This window comes from Danio rerio, chromosome 11 (genome assembly GCF_049306965.1).
Source record: "Danio rerio strain Tuebingen ecotype United States chromosome 11, GRCz12tu, whole genome shotgun sequence".
NCBI lineage: Eukaryota > Metazoa > Chordata > Actinopteri > Cypriniformes > Danionidae > Danio > Danio rerio.
In genome coordinates, this window is record NC_133186.1 from 14,454,793 (window position 1) to 14,476,768 (window position 21,976).

Genomic DNA, 21,976 nt, shown 5'->3' on the forward strand with positions numbered 1-21,976 from the left:
ATATTTTACATCAGGGACCAAATAACTGAATCTTAGTTTTATCTGTTCAAAGTATATCTTTTCAGAAATGATTCAGGCTTGTCCGGATGAGCCTTTGTGTACCTCAAATGACTCTTCTTGTTGGCAGAGCGCAGAAAAGGCTTTTTCTGAATCACTCTTCCATTGAGCTGCTCTTTGTGAAGAGTGTGCTTGACTATAGAATGATGGACAATAACATTATCTGCAGCAAGACATTTCTGGAGCTCTTTGGAGGTGGTCTGTGGTTTGTTGGTGACCGTCTAACCATTCTTTGCCTCTGCCTTTCAGATATTTTTCTTAGCCTACCATATCTTTCCTTTACAAGAACTGTTCCTGTGGTCTTCCATTTTTTTTGCTATATTTTGACTGTGGAGATAGAGACTTCAAACATTTGTGATAACTTTTTGCATCCTTCTAATACATGTTGATGAATTATCCTATTTTTAAGGAAATTAGGAAGTTTTTTTGAGGTTCCCATAGTGCTACCTTCTGGTTCACAATAAGGAAAAGCACAACTAGCAATCAGCTATCTTAAATACCTTTTTTCATGACTGATTGCACCTGTGTTAGGATTGTTAAGGTTCAGAGTCATTCAAATTATTATTATTATTTTTGTTGTTGTTGTTGTTGTTGTAATCAATCAGCCTTAATTGAAAAAAGTTTTGAAATTCACCTAAAAGAGTGGGTGCCCAAACTTTTGCAGAGCCTGTTTTATTTTCACTTATTATGTGCATACATGTTTTTCCCTAGTACTCTTTTTTTTTATAATGATCTGCTTGTAATTACATTTCTTCCAAACTTCCAAACTTAATTTACAAAGGATAGCTTAATGATAAAAACTGAAAAAAATGCTGTTGTTTTTTTAAATGTGAACAAACACATAGCACATCAGATTTTCAGTTCTCTGTGGACAATTAAAAAATTGCTCATTACTTATTTACACAATGTTTCAGTAGTGCATTCTTTTTTAGCATGCTATTTTTCCATGTATGTATCTGCACCTACAGTATTTACTATTCACACTACAAAGGGAACACAGAGCCAGCTCTGGGTATTAAGACTTGTATGGCTTAATGCAACTTAATACCTTTTAACAAAATATGTTGAAAATAGGTAATAAATATGTATTTAATTTGAAAAAATGTAAAATTTTTTAATTATGTTTTGTATTATGGGGATTTCACTTTGATTTTCACCTTGATTTTCGATGACGTCACATAGTTTCACCCCCACTGGTTCCTTATCTTTAAAATGCAAAATATTTATCCAATGTTATATTGTGCTGTTTTTGGTCATAATCTTCAGACAAACAATACAACTAAGAAGGAATATATGTCTTCACAGCTAAAAGGGATAGTTCACCCAAAAGCCACCAAAAGTTTATTTACTATTTACTCACTTCAAGGGGTTCTAAAACTTTATTGGTTTGTGTCAAGATCACCAGCGATCAAGTGGTTGCAGATCACTGGAAAATTACACATATGTCACTAAACTGGATTACAATACTTTCATGCACTTCACACACACCAGTTCCTGATTCCCCCTGATTAATCACACACAGCTGTAACACTACGAAGTGTTTCCTTGCCTTGTCTAGTTGTGTTTCTAACCCTTTGCATACTGTATTAATTCCATTGTTTTCGCCACCTGCACTGACCATTCGACCATTCGCTTCGGTTTTTGACTATTGCCTATTTGACAATTTGATGATCCTCTTTAATTAGCTGTATACGGATCCTTAACTTCATTGCCAGACTCGTGTATGTATTGAAATCAATATTAAGAAACATACTGTAAATTATATGGAAATCAGTGATCAGCTGTCATCAAAATATTTTTTTTTCAGTTCAACCAAAAAAAAAAAGAAAATAAAGTCAAACAGGTTTGGAACAAGTAAAGCACAGTTACTGAAAGAGTAGCAAGAGGATGTGAACATAGTGATTCTTTTCTGTCACAGAAGGAGAAAGTCCAAGCATATTCATATGGAAACCTGCTTGGGTTTAATGCAGTCAGTTAGTAGGTTTCTCCAGATCCCTTTTAACGTGTAACTAATATCAATGTGACCATTACATATTGCAGGGTCTTGCTTATGGACCATATTGATTGCCTGGAGTTGCTGGCAGTGTTTCTTGCCTTGGACTGATTTGGTAACACAAAGGAAACATGTGCTGCTGAGGACAGACTGCACAGATAAGGTAGCTTACATCAACGACTAGAGTGTATGCTAGAGGTCTTCAAGATTCCAAAAATTCAGACCCAAACTGGATGTTATTTGAAAATGAGACCCAAACCCATGCAGATATGCTTTAATCACCAAACTTGTTAATGGAGGTCCTGCAGATTTTAGCGCCAAACCTAATCAAACACTCCTGAACAAGCTAATCAAGGTCTTATTAGGTATACTTGAAACACCCAGGCAGGTGTGTTGAGGCAAGTTGGAGCCAAACCAAATACTTTTTGACTTAACTACTGTTAGAAACCTTCTCCCTGACTGCTTGTGCATGTGTACATGTGTGCAAGGCAACAGACGACACATTATTGTTACATTCAAGTTCCATTATCTGACCAATGATGAAAATGAAGCCAAGTTCTGCTTCTTGAGATTGACAATATGCGAGTGCTTGTGTTTTAACCACCTTATTTCCTGCTTACATCTCATCATCGCCGTGTGCTGCTTACTTTGCTGGTGAGCTCAATCTTTAGTGCAGGCTGGTCTGCAGAGAGAATCAGATTCAGTTTAACTCAAGTTTTCTGTCACTAAAGACAGCACTCCTTGAAGAGATGGATTCAATTAACAGTTTTTGAGTACCTCAATGCATTTTGGTCAGCATATTGTGTCTGGAATTTCAGCCTGGTAATTCTTAAGTTATCCTAACATCTTGACCTAGCAACATGTCCAAGGTTTCTACCACTCCACTGCTGTCTCTTGTTCATGCACTGCCACACCTTACACATAAAGTCATAAGTTCTGAGCAGCTCTTTATCTGTTTTAGAAGGCAATAGCTGCTTTTCCACTATCGTGCCAAACCGTTCTAAGAACACTTCAGTACGGTTACGGTTGTTTCTCCACTGAGCCTGGAACGGCGCGGCACGATTACAAACCGTTCTCGGCCCGGAATTCTCGGCACGGTTAGAAAACTGTGCTGAACTGTGCTGACAGATTCTGTGTGTTGACGTCGCGACTCGGTTGCTAAGCTACCACAGCTGGCTCAACAGAAGCGCGCTAGTCATCAGACATCCTCAATAAACTACAGTAGATTTAATATAAAATAATGATCCAGGTCTAAACGATACAGTTTGAAAAGAGTTTTAAAACCATAGAGCAGTCTCTGGCAGAGAAGTGAATAACTCATCACATTCTTACGAAGATATTTTATTCAATAAAGTTATTATTTTATTGATTTGAATACAGACTTACTTCGCCTGCCTGAATGTGAGTTTATTGCACGCAGCGCTGTATTTCACAGCACAAAACTCGCTCTGATCCGGGAGAGACATGCCAGCGACTTGCGCTGCTGACTTTTTTTCCTGCTGCGCATCGAGCGAATAAAGTCACGCTTAGCATCGTCGATGTCCAAATTCCACAACAACATCACTATATCCATGGAACACGAACTTGCAGACTCTTTTAACAACGAGGAAATAATTGCACTTTTTAATTCAAAGCCAGGACAGCTTGTTAATACCGGCGAGACCACCTGAGAGACGGCGTGTTGTAATGTCGGCCGTCCAAAAGACTTTGCTTGAAAGCTTTACGGAGCGGCACTGTAACTGCCCAAGGTACTGTTGTATGATTTATATTATAGCATATGCACTAATAAACAAGTCAAAAGAATGAATGAATTAAATAAATATGGATTCTTAAATGTCAGTATTGCTTTTACTCAAAAAATATCAATACGTTTTGACAAATGTTTTATAAAAAAAAAAAAGAGCAATTTTCATCATTTCAGCTAAAGGCCATTATATGATTCAGTTATACATAAGTTATATGACATTTATGAGGCGTGTAACATGTTTCTGTGTTTTTGTTTTTTGTTCTTAGTGATCTTTAATATAGCTACGCAAATATTTTCTAAAACGTCTAGCAATAATTCGCCTACAGCTTGTTAGTTAATTATGAACAAAAAATAATAATAATAATAAAAATAAAATGATCAAAATAAAAAGATAATAGAGCAGCATTTTGCTAAATATAATAGTGCTTTATATGCTTTAAATCCTGCTATATATGTGTTGTTTCATATTCATTTTTTTTTATTTCACTTGCTGCATTCGTTATTTAATGTTTGAATAGTAAAACAAATAACAGCCATCGCTTAATTGGTTTCATTTTACCATCAAAATGTAGTATATTTTATATCATTATCAACTTTTGATATAAAAACGCAGTGTAATTTATTTAATTGTTAAAAATGAAATAATTTATGTGCTGTGTTTTTATTAGTGAAAGTGCCCGCTCACCTTTGACAAGGCCTGTCCAATATTATATTTCTGCCACTATAATGCAAATGCACTATTATTGTTGTCTTATCATTGTTTATTTTTCTGTTATGTTCAGAGATTTTAAATATTATTTATTTCCCCTCCAATTATTTTCAATCATCACGTTACATTTTGGTAATTTTCCCTCCAAATAAATTTAGCCAGAGCTGCGCAACATATAAATAAATAAGGGTGCACATGTACCGATATTTAGCACCCCTATTGGATAGAGCGGCATAACAGTGTTTAGTCACATGGTTGCTTTTGCTTTTATGAAAAAAAAAAAGTTTCGGCTCTTATTTAACTTTAATTGAACAAAGGGAGCCGTATACATTGCGTTACCAAGGCAACTACTGATGCGTTTTGTGTAATGTTTTAAAGAGCTTTGTCGCAGCACGACAGTGGAAAATGAAACCGTATCCGTGCTGTCTGGCCCGGTTTGGCACGGAATGGAACAGTTCTGTTTAAAGAACGATTCAGCACGATAGTGGAAAAGTGGCTAATGTCTGTTTTAATCAGAGGTTGGCTCACTGAATAGTTGCTGCCATCACCTTGGTGTTCCAGTCACAAGACAGGCAAAGAATGTTGTCTCTTTATTTGTGTTAGGACAGAGCCCCTCTGTTCGAAAGATTTGTGAGATTCTACAATCTTTGAGTAAAGCTGGTTACTTCACAGTTATGGCGTAACAACTAGGTAACAGTAGGTAATTGGAGGGAAAACGGCTCAGTGTTTTTTTTTATACTACTGCTTTTACTGTGTCATTATTCCTTACTTCAAGATGCACATACTAATATCCCCCTGATTGTAAGTTCCAAACCTGGCAAACACTAGGGAGTTTTTCCAAGGCCCACCAACACCCAATTTTGGTTGTAGGATTGGGTGCTTGGTTCATTAATTCAATTAATTTTTCAATTCATAGATGAAGTTCTGGTAAATGAAATTGCTTCAGTTCAGTAGTCACAGTTCATTGTTGATATTACATTGTGCTCTATGCCCACTTGCATTGTGCTGTCAACTTGTGTTTTGGGGATTGGTGTCTCATATGCATATATGAGGCACCGGTGCATCTTATACACAGACAGCTAGAGGAGTAACCCAGCATACAGATTCCAATTGGCAATATGTACTGGCCCTTTTTTATATAAGTCAGGGTTATTGTCTCCCTAAGCAGAATCCACCAACCTTTCTGTCTGCTGGTTTTCTACTACACATTTCAGTAAGGGACATAATTTATGTTGTATTAAAGGCGCTGTAGGTGATCTGCCTAAATGCTAACTGGTTAGCATAATATATTTAATACACAATCTCTCTCCTGCCATCCAATGCCACATCTCTTGAAATCATGAGTGCGCACATTGAAGTTGACAGAGACCCATCAGATCATGTCATTCGCTAGTTAGAAAGCTTTATAGTACTTTATAATACTACAATTCTGAAAAGAAAACAGTGTTATATCTAGCACAGTTTCAGTTGTGTAGTTAGCAAGCAAAACATGTCAAAATATGCAATATTTCATGCATTCAAGGATTGCTGGCATCACTCTCTCAGCACTTTGTCCTAAAGCTTTGTCCTGAAGTATGCTTAGTGCTTAGCCGGCAGGGTGCAGGAATTAGACTTAATACTAAACCATACTTGCATGCTATTTCAGACAGAATATTTAGAGTCGCATGGTAAACATTATAAGAATTGTGTCATAGGTTGTCATTGTTCAAATATAAACCTCTGTGATGTGAATATAAAACCAACTCTACCTCAGTGAAGCAGGCTAGGTAGAATAGCGCTATTTACTTTTATTTTCTTGCTCAACTAAATAAAAATCTATATATTATAGATGCTGTAAAAGGTCCCTTGTGAACTTGAAACTGGTCACATCAATCTATCGCTGGGAGATTTCTGTGGTTGAACAACACTTGTGTGCAATTAGCCCATTCATAAAACAACAAAATCTACATAAGCTTTGCGTGAACAGAGGTGTGCGGATCTGCGTGAACAGAGATGTGCAGTTGTACAAATCTACATTTGTTGACAGACAGTTTGGGGTACTTATCATAATTATAGAAATTATCAGAAAGGCAATTTTTAAGTGGATGGACATTTTTTAGTCTTATGCCTTACCCAGAATATAAAAAGTACATAAAAATACATTTAGATTTTTTTACTTGAATCATTACTTTGGAATGTGAAGAGACTTTTAACCAGCACAACAAAAAAATGTTTCTGAAGACAATCACCTACTGCACCTTTAAGCCGAACAAGTCATAAAACCCATGGTTACCTTCAGCACAAATATCTAATCTGCCAATTACATTCCAACAACTAATTATGTTTAAAACCATCTATCAGAATCTTGATTCAAGTGTCTCTTGCTCAAGGTTTGGGATTATTAGGCATAACAATTTCTAATGTATACATATAATGATTAGAAAATATCCATTCAGTTGCAGTTCTGTGAGAAGAAATTACTTGATGCCAATGATCAGAAGATTCAAACTAGGATGCTTTTACACATGTGGATCGACTCTCTAGTTTTCCGAAACAGGGATTCAGATTGTTACAATGTGAATCCGTTGTTCTTTGTGCGGTTCGCTTTTATACAGCAAAGTTTCTAAACAGACCAAAATATCTAAAACAAGTCACGTGCGAGTAAACTCTCCTCATATTGGTCAGTTTTTTAGGGTTTATTTTGCAGAGTCCTGCTCAGCTGTCATGCGTCCTTATTTAATTTATGACGATGAGCATTATAAGCAAAAAGTTGCACTTTAATTTTGAATGGTGACACCCACAGACATCGTCACCAAATATAAATCAGATGTAAGACTTTCTCATACATAGCTGTTGGCTAAAATTATGCAATATAGGCTTTACATTATAGAGAGAAATAACAGATAAATCAAGACTGCTGCTTGGTCAACTTTCTTAAATAAACAGCTCTTGTTAATACTTTAGCTTGCTTTCACTTTCATATTTGACATGAAACGCACATTTACTGGTAGGAATTACATTACTTTACATTAGATTACGAATTTTGCCTTGTCAGTGGTTCAGGTTGCTGATATTAGAAGTGGCTTGGAGATATATTTTGGCACACTTGACGTCCTTCCAAGAAAGCATTGTTTAAATAAGTATATATTTTTTTTATTTAATTAATTTCTTTGTAATTTTGTTAAATTATGATAGCTTATTATAATCATATAATTAGTGAAGTCAGAATCACCAAATGTTTTTATACAATTTTTGTGTCCTTGCTGTTGTTCATATTTTGTGAAAAATAGGTGTTGTATATGCTACAGTGGGTCTCAGATGGTAAAATCTGACAGGCCGAATACAGAAAACAACCTGCAAACCCTCAGCAGTCTGCAACAGATCAACTGTTTGCTCTCTCTGCGCCTCCTTCTCATTCTCCTTTGGTCTCCTACTTTTTTTTTCTTTTGCACGCTGTCTTTATATACATTTTCTGACTGTGATTTGAATTGCCAGCACTGGTAATCCACATCCTCTGGGATTTACGTTCCTCTAAAATCTCACTCAGCTATGTAGCTATGTGTTCTACCATCCACATTATGGAATGGATATTTTTTTCAGAGCCTATGGTAAATCTGGTCATATAAGAGAAAAGCGGCACAGTATTAAAGTAATGCTGTGCGCAATGTGTTCTGTCCTCTTTTTATCTTCATTTATATTTCCATCCTCGGGTGATTTCAACCAAAAAAAAAAAAAAAACTACATTTTGCTTGTTGCAGACCTTCTATGTTTTACTGGCTAAATAGCTTTACTTTTATGTTTCAACCTGGTTTCTTAGTAGGGATAACATGCCACAGATATGAACCATTCTGCTCTATTTCAGCCAGAGTATAGATGGTCTTCCAACTAGGATTGATTTCTACCTAGATTTTCTTTATTTATTCCTTTCAACTGGTAGAGGGTTTCTTTCCACATTCTAGTTTATTTCAGCATTTATTTACTATTTTTGTTTTTAGTCTCTATTATAATTCAATTTTTGTCTCTTTTTATGTCTTTTTTTTTTTATCTGCTTTGAAACCATCATGTGTAAAAATATATCTAACAGGAATTAGAAAATAATACAATTTATCTTAAAACCGGATACAAACCACATGAACCATTTGAAAAAGACAAGGAACAATCATGAGCATCACATGAGCTTCATAAGTTAAAATCAAATGTAAATTAGACATGGAAGATATGCAAAAAAAAAAAAAAAAAAAAAACATTTTATGCACACATTTTATGCTTCACATGTGGTTTTAACAAGCTCATGTGACATTGCTCATATGAAGCTCATGTAACATTCAAGCTTTGCCAGTAAATTATGTTTTGATTTTTTATTGTTGCTTTTTAATCATGCAACAAATGATAGACCTGAGTCTATGGTTTGGTTTCTACGCAGGTTTTTTTTTTTTTTTCTTAAATCTCCATTTCTGTCACCCAGTAGCGGGTTTATTTTTACATCCTTCTTTATACCAGCTATTAGATTAGATATTTTTTCGAACATTATTACTTTTAATGGCGAAGCAGTGGCGCAGTAGGTAGTTTGCGTGGGTTTCCTCCGGGTGCTCCGGTTTCCCCCACAGTCCAAAGACATGCAGTACAGGTGAATTGGTTTGGCTAAATTGTCCGTAGTGTATGAGTGTGTGTGTGTGAATGTGTGTGTGGATGTTTCCCAGATATGGGTTGCGGCTGGAAGGGCATCCACTGCGTAAAAACTTGCTGGATGAGTTGGTGGTTTATTCTGCTGTGGCAACCCTGGATTAATAAAGGGACTAAACCGACAAGAAAATGAATGAATGAATGATTATTATATTTAATTTTAAAGTACAGTCCTCTTTTCAAAGACATAATTTTTTATCTATTATAAAGTGACCGAAAGAAGACCATACTTTTTTAATTTTAGTCTCTGCTTCACCTCTAATTACATATGTTAATTTTTCAAATGCAAGATTATGAGTAAACCCCGTACAAATCTCTTAATTAAATTAATATTTTTTATAGGATGCCTTACAAAGTGCATATACATTAGTTTTGTCAGTACTGAAGCCAAATCTGGAGCTTATCTAACACAATAACTTACAAAAAAGTACAAAATTTTTTGCCCAAATATGTTTGAGAAAAATATAATTTAAAATAGTGTAGGAGGGCAGAGTGAAGCCAACACAAGTTCTAAGTGAACAGACATCAAAGGAAATTTATTTACAAAGTGAAAAGTGATTACTTGTGCCAAGGTGCATGTAAGTGAGCAAGCTGGCTTCATGTCGTACAGTATTTCCTTCATGCGGGGTGCTTCAGTGCAGTACCGATCGCGTATCAGCTTCCTTGGACTAGTCTGTCGTTTCTGTTGGGTAAGAGAGAGAGATAGCATAAGTCTCTGGCCAGTGGAGATGTGTCTCACCCTCTGTTGTGGTTATCGCTGTTATATAAGGTGGTAGGGACATTGGTTGTGGCTGTTGGCGGTCAGCGTGATTACTTCAGATGTTGTACATGAGTGCTTCCCAGGACAATGCTGATGATTTATTGGGTGACCCACCACAATACCAGAAATCAAGAAAAACAAACAAAAAATAGAGTTGAAGTTGGAATTATTAGCGCCCCTAAATCATAAGCCCCCCTGTTTATTTTTTCCCCAGTTTAATGGAGAGGGTTTTTTTTTTCAACACATTCCTAACACAAGTTACCTTTTTAATATCAAACAACTTTACATATTTTTCATTAAAAAATAGCACGACAGAATAAGACTAATAAACCCACCCTGGTATTTTCTGTGCATTTGTACCCTATAATGAATGAAACTAGTGATGTAACAGGAAAAGGTGTGATGCAACCATCCATAATAAAATGAAAAATTAAAACTATTTATAACTCCAACAGGAATTACATCTGTAACACATCACCCAGAATTCATCCCTGTGGAAAAGTAGAACAAGATTATGCAGGGTGCCACTTCAGGCAAAATCTCCAAGATGATTTCAGACTCTCTGGGGACTATAGGTTTGAGATTCAGCATGGGACATGATGAAAGTAGAAGGAGCTGAATTAGGAGTATTGTGTGTGAACTCAAGACAAAATAAATGACCTCTAACAAAGTCCAGTGCAACTTTCCAACAGGTAGGAGAGAGCTTTATTCAAACAACATTCCAAATTATATCAAATCTGCCCAATACATAGATTGCTTTCCAAGATAAACTGACTAATTGATCTACTATTTCCAAGTTTGGTGGTGTTCAGTAAGCAACAGTGCAGTCGAATGCACTCACAGCTGTATTTGCCTCCTGCAATTATTTTTGTCGCTTACTGCCAACAGAAAACAGGTGCTAAACAGTTATTTATAAGTGGACTGTTGATCTTGACAGCAGTACATCAAATTTGTATCAAATGACAAAGAACAGTCTTCATGGTTTGTATGACATGTTTCAAATTAAATAACATTGTGCAGTTTGGATAATTGTGACCTTAGACCACAAAACCTCTCTTATGTTGCATGGTATATTATTGACCAAACAATATATTGTATTTTATAATGTATACATGATACATTTTCCATTTGTGAGTAAAAATTATGTTCCATGAAGACATTTTGTAAATGTTCTACTTTAAATATATAAAAAATTAAAGTTTTGATTAGTAGCGTGCATCGCAAAGTACTTCGTTTATACAATTTTAAAGGCAACTTTCTCAGTATTTTGAGTTTTTTTGGAACATTCAGGTTTTACGATTTTAAATAGGCTTATCTGTCAACCGTGCTGTTTTTCCTGGGATTTCTGTATTTTACTGTATTTTATATTTAAATCCCGTTATCGTCCTGTAAAGGTATTTTCCCATATTTGTCCCGTATTTTCAATCTTTCCATGAAGGGTGGCAATAAACATTAAAGAGCCAATCCTCCCTATGTTCAAACCATACCGCCCAACCGCCAAGGGACGCATTTTATTGAGGCATTTTATTACGCATTTATTCATTTTATTTAGGCATGAAAACACTGGAAAAAATATTTTAAAAATGGCAGGATTCCTATAATTTTCATTAAAGGCACCGTTGCCCCTCAATCAGTTCAATTCGTCTTTATTTCTATATTGCTTTTACAATGTAGATTGTGTCAAAGCAGCTTCACATAGAAGATTTTAGTTAATTGAAACAGTGTCAGTTTTCAGTGTTGAAGTGCAGTTTAGTTCAGTTCAATGTAGTTTAATATTTACTGCTGAGATTTCAAACACTGAAGAGCAAATTTATTGATGCGCCGCTCCACAGTCCCGAACCATTCAAGCCAGTGGTGACAGCAGTGAGGAAAAAAATTCACCAATTAGCGAAAGTGAAGGACAATCCTCAGAACAGTGAGTTCATGTAGCAGTGCATGACTGTCAGACGAGCTTCATAATGATGAATAGATGCTTTTTTTCAAAATGAATTCTGTACACACAATTTAAATCGGAATCGAAAGTGGACACTTTGAGTTTTAGGGGCGTGTTTGAACAGATATATACACATAATAATAATAATAATAATAATAATAATGATAATAATAAAAATAATAATAATAATAATAATAAATTATTATTATTAAATAAATAAATAAATATTTAGTTATAATTATTTATAAATAAATAAATAAATAAATAAATAAATAAATAAAATAAATAAATTTGCTGATTTTTTAATCAGAATGTTTAAGTTTTACAATATAATTTTTTCTTATTTTTACATTCCAATGTTGACAGGTACTATGTGCTTAGGCGTATTCCAGCTTAATACGATACTAATAAAGTACATTTAAAAAAAAAAACAATTTTTATTCAGATTTCATGTGGTAGTCATGTATTAATACATTCAAAATAGAAACATGACTAGTTTTGTGATTCAAAGTCACTGTTTACTGTAAAATTTGTACCACTTGATGATTTACTGTTTTAAATAATTTAATCTGTAATAAAAGAACGTGATACATTTCTCTTCAGATCACTAGTATTCTGGCAGAAGTAACTGGTATTCATTTTTTTTTTTTTTTTACTTACAGCAAATGATTTAATAAACGAAATAGACATTTAACCACAAAGCTGTATTGATATTAAAAGACTGAAAATATAGTTATTCTATGTATGAACTTTATAACACCTACAGCTTCCAATACAATATTTGTCCTTTTTTCTACCTTTACAAGCTGGCCCTTTATATTGCTAATCTTTTGTGCAGTGCTGGGTTTATGAATCTAGTTAGATTCTCAGATGGAAAGCCAAATTGTGTCCTTGACTAAAGAGATTTTCTCCCGCTGGTTACACTAATGCATGAAGCAAATATCCATCAGTTCAGTGAAATGCATTATTCTATTTGCCCTTCGGATTTTGAACTCTCCTCCTAGATCACACTGACAGAAATGTTATGCTTTTGTTTTCCCAGTTAGGAAAATCATTAGATAAAATAAATCATCTTTAATACATTTGGCTCCACTTCCCATTGTTTGTTTCAGTTTCTATAGATCAGATCAGATGTGAAGCGCCATTCTCATTACAGATTTTGTGATATCTGTGACTATAATTTAGGCAGCACTGAATTATCTTCTAATTAAATTATTTTAATTACATCCTGAAGCTCTGTATTATATTTTTCATTCATTCATTCATTCATTTATTAATTCATTTGTTCATTCATTCATTCATTCATTCATTTTCTTTTTTTAGCTTAGTCCCTTTAATAATCTGGGGTCGCCACAGCAGAATGAACCGCCAACTTATTGATTATATGTTTTATACAGAGAATGCCCTTCCAGCTGCAACCCATCACTGGAAAACATCCATACACACTCATTCAGAAAGAAAAAATCTTCATTCATGGACTTGCTCAACATGTGATGCTCAATATTTGTTTAGTTTCAAGATGTGCATGGACATAAAATAAAGGTTTTGTTCAAACCTGTATTAGTAGAAATATTTACACTGTAGAAGTCAGAATTATTAGCCCCCCTTTTAATTCTTTTTCTTTTTTAAATATATCATTAAAGATGTGTAACAGAGCAAGGACATTTCAACAGTTATTTCCCCAATTTCTGCTTAACAAAGAGAATTTTTTTTTTCAACACATTAATGAACGTACTAGTTTTAAAAACCCATTTCTAATAACTAATTTATTTTATCTTTGCCATGATGACAGTAAATAATATTTTACTAGATATTTTTCAAGACACTTCAATACAGTTTAAAGTGACATTCAAAGGCTTAACTAGGTTAATAAGGTTAATTAGGTTGCTTTGGGTAATTATAAGTTATTGTATAATAATGTTTTTTTTCTGTAGACAATTGAAAAAATATGGCTTAATTTAAAAAAAAAAAAATATTCAAAACTTCTTTTATTCTTGCCATGATAAAACAAATAAAATTTTATTCAGAAGAAAAAATATTATCATTTGGGAAATATTTTTTAAAAAAAATCAAAGTGGGGTTAATAATTCTGACTTCAAGTATATTTATTCTGTAAAATAATAGAAAGAATAATAGCACTTTATTACGAGTCTTTTGTACTGTAGTTTACATCAATCCAGACAATACATATATCTTCAAATTATTAAAAAGCATAAAATAAATAAATAAATAAATAAATAAATAAATAAATAAATAAACAAACCCAACATTAATCACAAAACATGAAATTACTAATTTACAGCCATATTATAGTCAACATCATTTTCTCTCAATTGCTGGGCACCATGGACAGATGACGAATAGCGCAGCTGGTGTGCATACACTCATTGAAAACAATATTTAGCATTTTTAAAACATGTAAGTGTAATTTTCTTTACACTTTGTCTTTTGTTAATTAATAGCAGGTGGCCTATTGTAAAGCAAAAAGTGCTCCAATAACAGTCAATAGAGCTGTCATGTCAGTGAGTTTGTGCTCCTGTTATAAATATAAAAGCTGGCTTCAGAGTATGTGCAGAATTCAACTGCTGAGCCACATCAAGCGGTAAAAAATGATTGAAAGTGAAGTACTAATACTACTACTACCAGCAATTGTATAAATAGTTATGTTAATAATAATTACAACAACAAGTTTGCATAGTGACCTGCATAAAAAAAAAAAAAACATATAAAGAAATCAGAAATAGTGTATCAACTTATGTTATATTATGCCTAATGACTTATTATAATTGTTCAGTGTTATTTTAAACAAAGAACAAAGACAAGCCAGCCTTAGCAATAAACAGCCTTTTAAAGTCTGTAAAATTGATCAAATAATCTTAATTAAAATCTTATTATGTAAATTGTAGCCTTTTGCATTTTATGCAGTTTAAATGTTGGCCTCTGAACTTGAGTACCCCTATAATACAAAATCATTTTGCTTTCATTTAATGGTTGTGCTCCCTTTCATTTGGTTCATGTGCACGCTAAGTGTGGAGCAGAGATGAGAGTATTTAATTATGTATTCAAACTTACTTTCACTAAAGTAGCTATGCTACAAACCGGTCATGAATATAAATCCATTTTTTAACTGATTTTAAATTTGGAATTTAAAATTGTTTCTGCAGTATTACAATATGATGGTTTCAAGAAGGAGCAGTATATGCACTATTATGCCTGCTTCACAATGCACAATTTGACAAAGTGCAAATCAACATTACAAATATATACAATTGAAGTCTGAATTTTTAGCCCACCTTTTTATTTATTTATTTATTTTTAAATATTTCGCAAATGATATTTAACAGATCAAAGAAATCATCACTGTATGTCTGACAATATTTTTTCTTCTAGAGAAAGTCTTATTTGTTCTCTTTCGGAAAGCAGTTTTTTTCTTCTCTCCGTTAAACAAAAATTGGTGGAAAACAAACAGTGGGCTAATAATTCTGACTTCAACGGTATATCGGGAAGCAATATTTAATATAATTTTATTAAATAGTTTTAAGTAGGAAATTGTCAGAATATGAGATTAAAGTTTTTTACTGCAATATCTTTGACATTCTTTCATTTCCTAAAAATTATACATTTCACAGTATTTGATTGTCTAGTTACAAGTTTTGCCTAGTTGTTTTACATTACTTAATGGATGTTGCTGAATTCCAGTTTACCTTTTTCACAATGGTTTTACACAACAGTTCAACTTACAATTATTTTACTTTGCAATGTATGCAATTAATTAGAGATTAACAATATCATTCACTCATTCATTTTCTTGTCGGCTAAGTCCCTTTATTAATCCTGGGTCGCCACAGCAGAATGAACCACCAACTTATCCAGCAAGTTTTTACGCAGCGGATGCCCTTCCAGCCTCAACCCATCTCTGAGAATCATCCACACACACACATTCACACACACATTTATACACTACGGACAATTTAGCCTGCCCAATTCACCTATACCGCATGTTTTTGGACTGGGGGAAAACCGGAGCACCAGGAGGAAACCCATGCAAAGGCAGGGAGAACATGCAAACTCCACACAGAAACGCCAACTGAGCCAAGATTCGAACCAGTGACCTTCTTGCTGTGAGGCGACAGCACTACCTACTGCGCCACTGCCTCGCAAGACAATATCATGTTTTTTTAATAAATATGTATATAAATAAATATATTCTAAATATTTTTATATTTTATACTTTTTATATTTTATACAATTTGTATATTGCTGAAATAAAAAAATTATTTTAACATGCAACAACTTTCACTACCTTTAATAACCAGCATACACAAAAAGTATGCTGTAAATTCAGTTTATCTACAATCTTTATGGTTTCATCACCAGCAGGGTGAATTACTGTAACGGGCTCCTCACTGGCATTCCCAAATAGACAGTCATACAGTTGCAGCTCATCCAGAATGCTGCCAGGATTCTGAACAGAGAGTTAGAGCACATCACACCTGTCCTCAGGTCTTTACACTGGCTCTCAGTTACATTCGGAATACTTTTTAAAGTATTATTACTTATATAAAACCCCTGAATGGCCTGGGACCTTGATACATTACAGACATGCTCACTGAATACAAATCTAGTAGGTTACTCAGATGATTAGGATCAAGTAAATTAGACATTTCAAGAATTCATTCAAAGCAGGATGAATCTGCCTTCAGCTACTATGCCCCCTGCTGATGAATCAGCTTCCAGAAATGATCAGATGTGCTCCAACAGTAGGTACATTCAAGTCAAGTCTGAAAACACATCTGTTTAGCTGTGCCTTTACTGTATGAGCACTGTGCTACGTCTGACAGATCGCACTATTTTATCTTTCTTTTCTTTTTTCACTTTTTATAATCTGTTTTAACACATTTCAATTTTGTTTTTAATCATTTTCATTCTTTGTTTTTATTTTTCTAATATCTGTTTCTTTTATTCATGCTTATGTTAAGCACTTTGAATTACCATTGTGTATGAAATGTTCTATATAAACTTGCCTTGCCTATCTAAATAATGCACTGTAATCTACAGCATTATCGTAAATTACAAAAGATGTGCTACTCCATTGCATATCATCTCCACAGTGTAACTGACACTTCTAGAAAAAAAACATGTCTTGTTTAATCATGTTGGGTGGTGTTATTTATTATATTTTGAACCGTTTCAATAGGACTTCTGCTTCAGTGGCAGGTGGTTGGTCACAAACAATCTGTCAAGTACCAAATAACGCAGAGACGCTGGATATACTGGGGGATTTGAAGGGGACAAATCCAGTGTCTGCAGTGGAGAATGAAGCTGAATCCCTGTGGCAGGCTGTCTCATTCTTTCCTCACTTACTAGTGAGTTTAGATGAGCTCAGGTGGTGCGTTCACTTTTATTTTGTGCTTTTGCTTCTTTATACTTAAGATATATTGTAAAGAATGACAGGCAATTATTGAGGAATAAGGAAGAAGTAAATAGGAAATGTTGCAGGCCTCTCAGACTGGCTTAATGTGGCAGAAGCAAATGTGACAGGGACATAGGAGACATCAGAAAGTGTCCATGTGGGAAGGAGAATTGGAAGAAGTTTATTTTGTTGTGGGTGGAGACAAGATGAGTGCGCTATGATGCTTGTGGTCGTGAATACTAATTAGCTGCTGTGTCGGATGTTACATAACACACTTGCATGGGATGGCAGTTGTCTGGGAATTTAGTTGGCCCAATATATTCATGCAATAACATACATGTTTCTGTTTATGTTAAAATAGTAGAATATTACCAGGGGTTACTGGCAGGATTATTTTAATGAAGCTAAACAAACCTTGGCCACAAAAAAAAAAATATAATTAATCCAATGAGGAGATAAAATAAAATTTAGTTCTTGCAGAACAGATGTTGTCACCAAATAAAAATTTAAAGACAAAAAATAACATTTAATTAAAGCTGCAAGGAGTGATGAAAGGGACCTCGCACCTGGGCACACCGCTGCCCAGTGGCCTTAGGATGACAGAGAAAAGTGAACAATAATAATTTAAGCTGATAAATATTAAAAAACTGAAAAAATCATCAATTTATGCCAAACTTTTTACTGTAGATGTCTTCAGGCGAGAAATCTTATCGAACCAGGCAGGTAAATGTAAATGTAATGTGTATTTTTTTTTTTATATAGCGCATTTATTGGGTATGGCCATACACCCAAAGCGCTTCACAATCATGAGGGGGGTCTCTCCACACCACCACCAGTGTGCAGCATCCACTTGGATGATGTGACGGCAGCCACAGGACAACGGCGCCAGTGCGCTCACCACACACCAGCTATTGGTGGAGTGGAGAGACAGTGATAGAGCCAATTCGGTGGAAGGGGATAATTGGGAGGCCATGATCGTATGGGCCTATAGAGGGACTTTGGCCAGGACACCGGGGTTACACCCCTGCTCTTTCACGAGAAGTGCCATGGGATTTTTAATGACCACAGAGAGTCAGGACCTCGGTTTAACGTCTCATCCGAAAGACGGCGCCCACTGACAGTGTAGTGTCCCCTCCACTTTTACTGGGGCATTAGGACTCACATAGACCTCAGGTTGAGCGCCCCCTGCTGGCCTCACTAACACCACTTCCAACAGCAACCTAGTGTTCCCTAGTGGTCTCCCATCCAGGTACTAACCAGGCTCAGCCCTGCTTAGCTTCAGTGAGTAACCGGTCTTAGGCTGCAGGGTGATATGGCTGTGGCGAAAGGTCAGATATTGTGAAAGTAAGTATAAGTATTTCCTCTTCCATGGCAATACACTGAACTTTGCCAGTCCACAATGGACTCTACTTTAGGGGTGTGAACCAACACTGGTCTCACGGTTTGGTTCGGTTACAATTATCATGCCATCGATTCGGTTCAATTCAAAATCTCAGTGCATCATGGTGCATTGACTACACTTTCCATACATAATTAGATTTTTTCGTCACAACACAATAATTTTTCAATATTTAAATCTCTAAATATATGAATATATTATTTGTAATAAAAATTTGCCGTTTAATACAAGCAGTAAGATATATGAACTGTACCTTTAATTTTATCTGCTTAAAAAAAACACTCTTTTTGAATGTTTTAAACAAAAATCTGATGCATGCACAGAAGACAGCATGAGCATTTATAGCAATTAAACTAATGTAAATATTATCCTGCTTTTTTTTTGAGCACTGTCAAGCACGGTCTTAAACCCCTATGGTCATTGTCTTCACCCACTCAACAGAATGGGCTGCGATTGGCATTAGAAATTAAAGAGCTGTTCATCGATTAGTGATGCTGGAAGAACAGCTGCAGTTAAAGTCTATGGGCCCTATCATACACCCGGCACAATGCGGCGCAAGGCGCTACGCAATTGTTGTTTGCTAGTATCAGCTCGGTGCAAGAGTAATTTTGATGTTTTGCAGCACTCTGTTTAAAAAGCAAACGAATTTGCGCTCATATGTGTGCCCATAGGCGTTCTGGTCTAAAAAAGGAGGCGTGATAAGGCGCATTGCTTGCGCGTTGCTATTTTGAGGAACTATAATAGACCATACAATAAACCAGATCAAATCTGGTCTAAAGTCCAGCACAGAGCGCGTTAGTTGTGCGCCTTGCTTAAACATTGCTTAATAAACACAGGATGTATAGCAATACGCAAATATCTTTACAAATGAAACAGAATTAAAGGATTAAAATATTACAAAAATTATTATTTTCTAATCTACATAAATATAAAAACCACTGCCTCCATGCCTTCTTCATCTCAGGGTCTTTTTTAGTTTATTCATGACAATTTGCTGTTGTATAATGTTATTATAATTATTATTTTTATTTATTATATGCATATTTATATTAGAACTGAATTCAGAAATAGTTTTGAAACCAATCTTTGAGCTTAATAAACGAAATAATTATGTATAAGCTAATGGATGTCTGCGTACAAAACGTTTCCCTATCCACGAGAGTGAAAGTGAAAGTGAAGAATGAGGGGCCTCATCTCTCATTCTCGTCTCTGTTTAACTGTTTCTTGCTAGTAAAGCGCTCAGTTTTTCCTCTTACAAAGTCTGCCATGTAAATAGCAAATGAGCAATGGCATGACGCAACTGACTCTTAAAGGGAATGGGAGATGAGACTCTGATTGGTTTATTCTCAAAACACATCTATAACTCATTGAGAGAATAACCTCTATTCTGTTAGACCATGTGCCACGGGGTAAAGTGTATTTTTCCGTCCTTAAAAGTGGATTCGGACACACCCTCAATTCTTTTCACCCTTCGCTTTGGACTTTGCGCATGGATCGTCAAAATAGAGCCCTATATGTGCATAATACACGGTTATCACAGGTAATCCATTGGAGAAAACTTGCACCTCAGGCATGCTCGTGTTAGGGCCCACAAGTATCACTTTTACAGTGGAGAGGAAAAGTTATCTTACAAACACGCCAGCGGGTCAAATGTACAAAGTTAGAGAGAGAGAAAGAGAGAGAAATAGTCAGAGATGGATTTTTACAGCATTTCAGTGAAATATCAACTGTGCCTTCTTCAGTGTCAATGAAAGACTTTCCAGCAAACCCACAAGCAGTTGAACTGTGCATAATTACAGTTAAAGTCAAAAGTATTAAAGCCCATTGAATTCTTTTTTCTCTTTAAATATTTCCCAAATGATGTTTAACAGAGCAAGGAAATTTTCACAGTATGTCTGATAATATTTTTTTTCTTCTAAAGTCTTATTTTTTTATTTCAGCTAGAATAAAAACAGTTTTTAATAAAAAAAAAAAAAAAACATTTTAAGGTCAATATTATTATACTCTTTAAGCTATATATATATATTTTTATAGTCTACAGAACAAACCATCGTTATACAGTAACTTGCCTAATTACCCTAACTTGCCTAGTTAACCTAATTAACTTATTTAAGCCTTTAAATGTCACTTTAAGCTGTATAGAAGTGTCTTGAAAAATAGCTAGTAAAATATTATTTACTGTCATCATGGCAAGGATAAAATAAATCAGTTATCAGAAATGAGTTATTAAAACTATTATATTTAGAAATGTGTTGAAAAAATCTTCACTCCGTTAATCAGAAATTGGGGAAAAAATAAACAGGGGGCTAATAATTGCCCCCCTGGCTTCAACTGTATCTACATTTTAAGTAGTAGGAGGATTTTATTTACTTGTTCTCACCTTTTACGCCATTGTATTCTACTTCGACATCGCACATGGGAGATAAATGATGTCGGTACGTAATAAGCGGTTATGATGTATTACTGAATCGATATTGAATCGTCCCCATCTGCATCGCGATGCACTGAAGAAACAATTAATTTTGACACCTCTACTCGACTTCAACAAAAACTCTAGATCTTCGCAATTTAACATTGCAAAAGCCTTTGAATTAAACCAACAGAACATGGATTCGATAAAATTTCTAAGAGGATTTAGTGACACAGTAAAACATAGCAATATAACTGCAACTGGATATTGGCATGTGACATCAAAGTTTGTCCGGCCACCACAAATACGCCCTTCAACAAAAATTTTAGATCTTCTCAATTTCACAAGTTCCACAACTGCCAATGCCTTTAGATGGCAGTTGTCTGTGAATTTAGTTGGCCCAATATATTCATGCAATAACATACATGTTTCTGTTTATGTTAAAATAGTAGAATATTACCAGGGGTTACTGGCAGGATTATTTTAATGAAGCTAAATAAACCTTGGCCACAAAAAAATATATATATAATTAATCCAATGAGGAGATAAAATAAAATTTAGTTCTTGCAGCACAGATGTTGTCACCAAATAAAAATTTTAAGACAAAAAATAACATTTAATTAAAGCTGCAAGGAGTGATGAAAGGGACCTCACACCTGGGCACACCGCTGCCCAGTGGCCTTAGGATGACAGAGAACAGTGAACAATAATAATTTAAGCTGATAAATAGTAAAAAACTGAAAAAATCATCAATTTATGCCAAACATTTTTCTGTCAGCAATCTTGACATGTACTGTAGATGTCTTCAGGCGAGAAATCGTATCGAACCAGGCAGGTAAATGTAAATGTAATGTGTATTTTTTTTTTTATATAGCGCATTTATTGGGTATGGC

At 34.8% G+C, this 21,976-nt stretch overlaps 1 protein-coding gene across 3 annotated transcripts in view; it reads left to right on the plus strand.

Moving 5' to 3' along the window:
• The window catches only part of grin3bb (glutamate receptor, ionotropic, N-methyl-D-aspartate 3Bb), a 195,944-nt gene that overhangs the window by 88,607 nt on the left and 85,361 nt on the right, over positions 1 to 21,976 (plus strand). The gene's annotated exons all lie outside the window — the stretch shown is intronic.